We start from the raw sequence: 10,282 nt of genomic DNA on the forward strand, positions 1-10,282 counted from the left end.
TAACAGACAGGAGACAGAGAGTCACAGTGAACTAGAGCACTTCAGATAGTGTGAAACAAGATGTGGAACCCCAGACCAACATGGACTACTGCCCCGAACCACGTCAACAGCCTCATTATCGGGGCGAGGTGGTAGTCGTAGTTGGCAGCGCCACACACACACACACACACACACACACACACACACACACACACACACACACACACACACACACACACACACACACACACACACACACACACACACACATAGACACACACACAGACACCTGGGGCGGCAGTTATCGCTGTATACCAGCAACACGTGGCACACATAGGTGAGCACGGATATGTGTACACATTGTACCGTCCCCCTCTCCCCCCCCCCATCCCTCCCCACTACCCCCAATGTGTTCTGGTTGGCTGCTTGGTCCACTTCCTCTGGACCGTGTACTCAACCCCCTGGAAGCACAACTCACCTAGTTGTGCTTGCGGGGGTTGAGCTTTGGCTCTTTGGTCCCGCCTCTCAACTTTTAATCAATTGGTGTACAGGTTCCTGAGCCTATTGGGCTCTATCATATCTACATTTGGAACTGTGTATGGAGTCAGCCTCCACCACATCAGTTCCTAGTGTATTCCATTTACTAACTAGTCTGACACTGAAAAAGTTCTTGCTAATGTCTCGCTCATGTGTGCGTGTGTGTGTCCATGATAACTAAAGCAATGGTTTTAAGACCAGCCTGGAACCCAATCCATGACCTGTGGGATAGAGGTATATATTATCACATGTAGTTTAAGGGGGTGTAAAATATATATATATATATATATATATATATATATATATATATATATATATATATATATATATATATATATATATATATATATATATATGTATGTATGTATAATGTGTGTGTGTGTATAAACCTTAAATTGAGTTGGATCTAGGCATTCCAGTCTCTATTGTAAAAAAACACAATATTTCAGGTAATTGGGTTATACACAAGGGCACTCACCAACACACAAAGGCCAGAGAACACGAGTATAAAGAGTTATGACATGTTGAGAACCGAGTACCATATATACGAGCAGCACAAAACATCCACTAGACGGTGTGACATTGTCATTGCCAGAATTAGGCTGGGATACCTTGAGGTTACCTTGAGGTGCTTCCGGGGCTTAGTGTCCCCGCGGCCCGGTCGTCGACCAGGCCTCCTATCTTGAGGGGATGTCAATATCTATGGCAGGTGGCTGCAGGTAATGACCTTCCCCCCCCCCCAATGGTGAACGTTCCATTGGTTCCAATGGTACCTCTAGCTCTCTAATCATTTCATACACACACGTATATTGGAAGATATTCTTGTGCTGTGCCCAGAGTTTGCTAGTGGTGGCATTTCATGCTCTCTTCTGTTCCATGTATGACTTGCCATCTTGTGAGATGGGGGACATTATATGAACTTAGCCAACACTGGTAGACCTGGCCATGAACAGTCCAACACTGGTTGACCCTTTGAGCATTAAGGTATTTCTTGACATAGATATCTAACAGGAACTCGGAAGATTTAGCTTGTAACTTAAATAAAGAAGTAAATGGTAACTAGATTTTTGTGGTTAAATAATATTTCTTTGTCTTGGTGAACAGGTTTGTTCACCAAGAGGTCGCTTCTCTCTGTTGGTGTCAGATAGGCGGCGTTGACCTGTGGTGACCCACGCACACGCACGCACGCGCGCGCGCACGCACACACACACACACACACACACACACACACACACACACACACACACACACACACACACACACACACAGCAGGGAATATACCTGCTTGTCCCTGGTACCTGGGGCATGGAGACAAGAGGGAGGTGTTGTTGCTGTGGTGGTGTATGTTGCTGGTGATTACGGGGTGATCCAGCGTGCTGTTGTTGTTGGTATTAGTGCATTTTGTTACCAAAAACATACAATGTAGGGCAAGTGGCAGGACCATAAGTCACGTGATGGGATTACTGAATCATTTTTTTTGTTAATTAAACCATAATATTTTTGTGTCGATTAATGACTCTGTTACGATCCTTGCTGTATGAAGCCTCTACTGAATCCAAATGGTTTGTTGTCGTTGACTGGTTGGTACAGCGACGGCCTCTCTGCTTGCAGGGTCGATGTTCGAATCCCCGATGGTCCAACTGGTTCTGCATCTTTTCTGCACTTCATTCCCCCATATCCTAACTTCTTGTCTTTCTGTATTTATATTCTAAGTATTCTGTATTTGTGTGTAATCAATGGATTGAATAACTGTATCACCTTCATGCTTGTCACCATGGCAACAGGCACGGGAGTCGGACCTTGAGCTACAACCCAACCAAGGGCAAGGAAAAGGCCGAGGCCTTTCAGAAGAGCATTCGGGCCATTTTCGTCGGTCACCCCTTCACCAGGTGAGCCCCCGTGTTTAAGGTGCTCTTTGGCGGGGACAGGAAGCCTGTGGTGGTTATCGAGGACCACCTTGACTGGCCTTACCACTGGATGCAGCCCACAACAGTTGGTTAACTCCCGGGCGCTGATATACTGAGAGGTAAACTGAGGCTTCCTGTAGAGGCAGGTGGAAAGGCAGAGGAAAGGGCAAGTTCCTCTTTTATTTGTGTAGTTTCAAAGAGTCGCTTGCACTGATATGTGTTGTCAGTAACTCTTTATTCCTCTGGTATATAATTGATTAATTTAGTTTTAGCAAAAACATTTTGTTTGAGGTTAGGAGGAGGGTGAGGACGAGCTAACCAGTAACACTCTCACTCAGGCTCCTGACGGCTTATCTGGAGAAGCTGACCACGAAGCACCCGACGCCTCCCAAGTACCGCAAGCTGCAGCAGACCATCGTCTCCCAGTACCGGTCCCTGGCCTCCAGGTCCCTGGCTTCCAGGTCCTCCAGGTCCTCCAAGGGTCCCGTCTTCCCCACCTTCCCACAGTTCGTCCAGTACGTCCTCGACTCCACCAGTAACTTCACCACCAGCAAGCACTGGAGACAGACGGTGAGGTCTTTGTCCCGCCAGAACAACAATTCATGCGTTCATGATTTTTTGCACATAAGTACATTTTTTTCACTTGTCATTCATTTCATTAGGGGTCATGTTATTCATACTCTTATTGAGTGTCTTCGCTAGGCGGGTGTCATGCAACCTGTCGACTTCATTTAGTTTACGTGGCAGTTGCCAGATTAATTTCTATTCTACCACTTGTTGACAAGATATTTGTTGACATACTTCACCCGTTTCACCTGCCTAATCTCAGACAAATATTTCTGATTGTCCATAAGGGTCCCTCACACAGTGCCTGTTGCCACAATGATCTCCCCCTCCCCACATCCCTCACAGGTCCAGTTGCCATGCTGGCATCACATCATCTCCTGCTCTACAGGTGACGGTGTGGACGCCGTACTGGGCAGAATGTAGTGTCTGCAGCAGCGACTACAACGTCATCGTGAAGCAGGAGACGATGGAGGAGGACCTGAGGTTCCTCGCTGCCCTCACCGACCTTAAACACTCAGAGGTAACCAGGTAGAGGGCTTCCTGCCAGTAGAAATGGACACTTTAATTATCCTGTTCTATCTTTATTCCCTCTTCTTCTTCCATATATTTCACCCTTCCATCTTCTTATTTTGAATTCCTATTTTCCCAGGAGGTAAGAGAATGAGACTTAGCAGAGAACCACGCATCTCAGGTTTCTTCTTGAGGCTTCCGAAGCCTTTACTTATTCTTAAGGGACTCGGTTAAACTAAACCAATAAGTAATATAAGATACAGGATACTACTACACTCACTCCACTGGTGGAGGGAATGCTGTGCAGCCTTGGCGGCTCAGTGGTGGAACTGGGTATACTAAGCTGACTTGGAATAAACTGTAGAACGTGGAGGCTAAGGGTGTGGCTAGAAGCAGGTGTGGCAGGAGGCTGAGGGTAACTGCAGGATGAGTGTATCTGGAGAATTGATGAATTAAACTAATGAATTGCTTTAAAATCAACCATAACTAACATACTGTGTTTATCTCGTGTGGCCACAGGAATTGGCGAAGGAGACTTGGGGACGCTTAGGTAACGAGACCTGGACGAGAAAGGCAGCAGCAGAATCTCCTACTACAAGCAGCCAGCACCACCACCATCAGCAGCAGTATCAGCAAGAAGTTCTTCAGCCAGCTGACCCGTCAACAGCTGAAAGAACTCTACAAGCGTTACGAGACAGACTTCCAACTCTTCGGGTACAGCGCCTGATGAGCACCTCGCCCTGGCCAGAGAGGGCTGACTGACGGAGCCAGCCCTGCAGTAACATGTCACGAAATCCTTGATCTACCAGGAAATCTGACCAAAGCTGGAACGCTACAATCGAGTTCTGAGAAGACACAGGACATGACCAATGCAGTAACGCAAGCTTTCCAGGTCGGCCGCTGGAAAATACATCGATAAATGTGTTTATTAAGAGTGTTTTTGCATCTGTGACATGAAAGACCTTTGCCATCAAAAGAAGAAAGAATGAACTTGTATGAGGGCGTAGCTGGATAATTATAGACAAAAAGTGTTTATGTTTTTTGATTAAGTACAATCACGGCATAAAAAAAGACTTAACTAAGCAATTGTGTTGAAAGTTGTGCACGCGTGGGCGTATATATATAATATATATATATATATATATATATATATATATATATATATATATATATATATATATATATAAATATATATATATATATATATAAATATATATATATATATATATATATATATATATATATATATATATATATATATATATATATATATATATATATATATATGCGCATGAGCGCTTATCTTCATGTTTTCATATGATTTTATGAGAATCTGTACATCCCAAAGTTATTATAATCATGATGTACTTTTGTGGATGGTGAGTGTACACACACACACACACACACACACACACACACACACACACACACACACACACACACACACACACACACACACACACACACACTATACACTGGACAAAGACTGAATACTGAAGGACGAAAGACAGTAAGTTTGAGTCTTATTTATAGTGCAAAATATTCACAAAGAACTGTACAAACACACCTTCACTTCACAACCCAGATGCACACCTGGCGAGATATAAACACGAACATAACACTCATCTACACGTGTGTTTTGTTTACCTAATCCTTAAACAAAAAATCTGTGTTAAAATTTATCAAACACAGTAGAAGGGGGCAGTCATCTCATCCGAATGGTCCCAGGTTCGAATCCCGCGCAGGATGCGGAATTTCTGGCAAGGTTCCTTACAACTCCACGACCACTAATAGGCTGGTTTAAGGTGTGCAAGGTAAACTGGTCCGACTAGGCTTAATACCTCGGCAAAATATATAGGAATTCCTAGTCAATTGCTTTCTTTGGCTTTGTTATGGTGCTACATAGTCTTCCCGGCTTGGTGCCTTCTTTTGATAATTACTGACTTTAGCTTTATGTAATCCAAGGTTAGTTTTGTATTTAATGTTCACAAAATATTCTAGTGGATGGTGGCTGAGTGTGGGTGGTTGCTTTTGTGGCTGAGTATGGCTGGTGGCTGAGAGTAGCTGGTGGCTGAGTATGGCTGGTGGCTGAGAGTAGCTGGTGGCTGAGTATGGCTGGTGGCTGAGACTAGCTGGTGGCTGAGACTACTAGCAGGTGGCTGAGTATGGCTGGTGGCTGAGACTAGCAGGTGGCTGAGTATGGCTGGTGGCTGGAAACTGAGGGTAGTTGAAGCAAGACAAGCAAGCATGATTAAATGTGCAAACTAGATGCATTAAACACTCTGGCTTCAGTACATAATATAGTCGGATTCGTTTTCGGCTCGATCGGGAATTCCGGGTTCTAATCCCGGAACCCAGAAACGGAAATGGTTGGGTTTATTTCCTATCACCTGATGCCTCTGTTTACCTACAAGTAAATAGATACCTAGGAGTGTCACTTTGTTATAGGGTTGCATTCTGGACAGGGGGCAGGAATTCGACCTGGAGGAAAGGCGCCTGACAGCTAAGTGGATAGCGCTTCGGATTTGTAGGCCTGAGGTTCCGGGTTCGATCCCGGTGGAGGCGGAGACAAATGGGCAAAAAGTTTCTTTCACCCTGATGCACCTGTTACCTAGCAGTAAATAGGTACCTGGGAGTTAGACAGCTAATACATGCTGCTTCCTGGGGGTGTGTAACAAAAACGAGGATCTGGTCGAGGACCGGGCCGCGGGGACGCTAAGCCCCGAAATCACTTAAAGAAGGAGGAAGCCATGATATATAAAATAATTATAAAAGTATAATGCCGTAAGACTCAACAGCTTCTATATTATTAAATCTATTCAAGTATATTATTAAATCGTCTAATTGTGGTTAAGAGGTAACGTGAAAATCACCCACATAAGTTACCTGATCAACGTACGTCAGCATGCATGCAGCGACGTGCAACAATTTAGTCGACCATCAACCTGGAGGCAAGGCTTGAGACCGGGCCAGGGGGAGACATTGATCCCCGGAACCTCCTCTTAAATAAGGTAACCTTAAACCAAAAATCCATTAATTCCTTTTTTTTATCAATAGCACGTCGCATTTTTAACGGAATCGACTAATCCGTTAAAACTGCGACGTATTTGTAAAAATTAATGCACAAATATTGACGTCTTTAGACATTTTTTGACGTAAATGGTTAGGCAAAACAGTCGCAATTTGAACGGAGTAGCAAATCTAGAGAACGTACAGAATACCCGCTTCTAGTAGCCTACACGACGGAATTATAATTCATTTTCAATATTTTCCTTATACTATGTTTAATTATGACTAAATTTTCAATATTTTCCTTATACTATGTTTAATTATGACTAAATTACTAGTAAAAAAAGTAACATTCATTAATTAAACTAGTTAAGGGTAATCAGTTATTTAAACTATATTTATTTTAGTTTATTAGTATACACTCGCTTGAAGGACCTCTTATTTAGCCTTAAGCCGGTTTTAACAGTTTGGAATCCGGTAACTGCAGCCTTATATACTGAGCCGTGCGGTCGTTAATAATACTGACCGCAATTGCACTTTTATTTTGTTTTCGGCATTGGTCACCGACCTGCAGCCTCAATTAGGGGGTAGAAATAGCCTAAGCTACTCTATCCCTTTGAGATGTATTTTTGTCTTGTCTCAATAAACATACTTGAACTTGCAGCCTCAACGAGTCGTAAAATAAATATTAAATATTATAAAAACATGACAATTTAATGGATCAAATTACAAATTATTATTAACAAAAATATTAGGAAAACAAGTAGCATTAAGACAAATTCTCTATTTAGTCTTTTGAAATGACTTTTATAGCATATTGCGGTAGGTAATTTTTTTCCAAGAGGAGGTGGCGGGGGGCGTCGCGGGGGGGGGGGGGTCACTTGCCAGTGTTTACTGTGACCCGCGCCGCCGCCCCCGCCGTCGCCCGCTCCTCGTTAGTCTAAGTGTGATGTGTAGTTTAAATTGAATTCAGAACGCGATGCCTGAACTTACTAGCACACGGGGCTAAGGCAGGCATCTCCGAAGGAAGCGCCTGGCGGTGGCACAAAGTTTGAATTCACTCAAGAAACGTGAGAACGCGAAGTACCAGCAGTTTAACATTGGCAGAAGTGTTGTTGTTGTGACATTAACACAAGCAGAAGGAAATGTGTGCGAGTCCTACAGTGTGTGATACTTCTGGTGCTGCGTGTTCCGGGGGGTGCTAAGGGCAGCTCAGTATACACAATTGGGTGCTGTAGTGTCTAGTGGTTTATTCAGCACGATACAATTTGAAGAGCTTTAAATTTCGACAAATAAACTTGCCATTCAATCATGTACAACAGACTTCATTGCCAGTGATGGGTGGACTGTGAGATTCAAGGCTCCAAATAAAATTTCAAACACGAAAAAAAAATAAAGCTGGCGAGGCTTCAAGTGCAGATTCCACTAATGTTGAATTCTTCAAGGATAAGATCAATTATTACATTGTCAGTAATAATTTAAGCAAATATCAAGTGCATAATGGTGACGAGATCAGGTTTATTTGGACTGCTGTACCCCATTAAATCCTTGACCAGTAGGACGCAGGAAAGAATTCTTGGATGAATGATATGCAAGGAACGACCCTTTGCCTTGCTCTATGCTGATGTCTGTCTGTGTCTCACAGGACAAAGTGTGCAATTAAGTCTAAAAACCCTCGAGTCTATAAAAATATAGTGCATTCACTACCCGTAATGTACAATAGTGCAAAGAATTCATGGTTTAATCCATCAATATTTATGGATTGGTTAGAAAACTACTTTTTCAAGGAGGTTAGAAAATTCCAGATTAACAAATATAGAGTGAAGGCCAGTGTGGTTAAGTCATTTTTGCTGCTAGATAATGTCCCTGCTCACCCCATTAGCAAATTAATTTCATGGGATGGCAGAGCAATACAATACAACACTGAACAATACAAAATATGCGCAACAGAGGATGAGGTAATCTGCGCAGCTTCGTAATTTTCACAGCTTCGGCTACGTAAAAAGTAAGTCAGTTTGTGAATTTTATTATTACAATATACTGTATTATTGTAAATTTTAGTATTACAACATACTGTATTAATTATGTTTTATCAACAGTAGCTTTATATTAGTCTTTTTTTTTCTTAAATGCTGTTCAATTTTTTGTTCAAAATGCAGATTTTTTTAAATACTGTTCAATACAGGCGTTACAGTACAGTATTTACTTAACTGTAGTTTATATATATATTATTAAATCTGGCCAAAGAGTGAGATGAATGATTCAAGCAAGAATCTTCCCTTTCTTACATTTTTTCTTCACTTGAGAATTAAGTTGAAAAATTAACTCTCCAAAGTTCATTTTTACAGTGTTGTTTAGCCTGATGCAAAGAGATGCGTTTAGTTAACTCTTGATAACATTGTCAAAGACAGAGCTGGAATGATTTCAAATTGATTGATTGATGAAGAATTAGCCGCCCAGAGGTAGTATAAGTAGCCTATAAACCCATTTTTTAAATTGTCTTGGTGCATAGTATATACCGGAGGATGAGGTGAATGGGGTGAGACGTTGTTGTTGTTGTTTAAGATTCAGCTACGGGGAACAAAACGTTCCAAGTAGCACGGGCTATGGTGAGCCCGTTGTGGACTTACCTGGCACAGGAGCGGGGCTGTAACTTGTTCAAAGACTCCCCCAAAGAAAATCAGGCAACTGAACAAAGACTGTCCAGTAGTCCGTTTTTTTTTTTGGGGGGGGGGTGAGACGAAGAAGCATTTCTCTTATAGGTCCTCTGTATCTTGCAACCCATCCTCCTGTTTAAATAGTAGTTTTTGTAACTATAAGTGCACAATAGTACAAACATTGACGTTCTAAGTAATTAGAATTTGGTACTATTTACCTTATAGTTCGAAATATTAAAAAAATATTCCTAGATCTAGTATAGTACACATATGTACTACATTAGGCTTCAGATAGCGTGTATTAGGCTTAGGAAGGTTCGGTTAGTTTAGGTTGGCTTTGCAACATAAATTCCAACCTTTTCCGGTTTGTCCAAATTCAGTAGAACAAATGTCTACTTTCTAATTACGTTGTACGTCTATATATGTACTATGGTCCTCATCGTCACTATAAGTACTACCAAAACAGTAGGAGAGAGCTGGTATCGTGTCCCTCTGGTGCTGACCTGATGGCTGGTGCAGTATGCTGTGTGTTCCGGCGTGTTGTGCTGGTTGGCAGGAGTGTAATGTGGTGGTAGTTGGTGCGTGGCTTGGTGTGCTTGATGTCTAATGTCTCGCTCATGTCCAGTCTTGTGTTGTCGCTGTATCTGTCGGTTATTTTGGTGGTGTTAGTGAGTATATCTCTGGTGATGGTCTGGTTACGTGTAGAGATTATATGTTCTTTTATAGACCCTTCCTGCTGCTTGTGCATTGTTAGGCGTCTTGAAAGTGATGTTGTTGTCTTGCCTGTACCTATATTATATATATGTACAGGGAACAAAACGTCCAAGTAGCATGGGCTATGGTGAGCCCGTTGTTGATTTACCTGGCACAGGAGCGGGGCTGTAATTACATATATATATATATATATATATATATATATATATATATATATATATATATATATATATATATATATATATATATATATATATTTGTTGGACCTAGCACTTAACGACCAGGGTTAAAGCTCCATATATGTCGTTAAATCGAGTGTATACTTATAACATGTTACCCGGTAGTACAGCCAGGTTCGTTCTCGACACACAATCGAGAATTCGTGGTTCGAATCCCGGGAGG

This window comes from Procambarus clarkii, chromosome 60 (assembly GCF_040958095.1).
Source record: "Procambarus clarkii isolate CNS0578487 chromosome 60, FALCON_Pclarkii_2.0, whole genome shotgun sequence".
Lineage (NCBI taxonomy): Eukaryota > Metazoa > Arthropoda > Malacostraca > Decapoda > Cambaridae > Procambarus > Procambarus clarkii.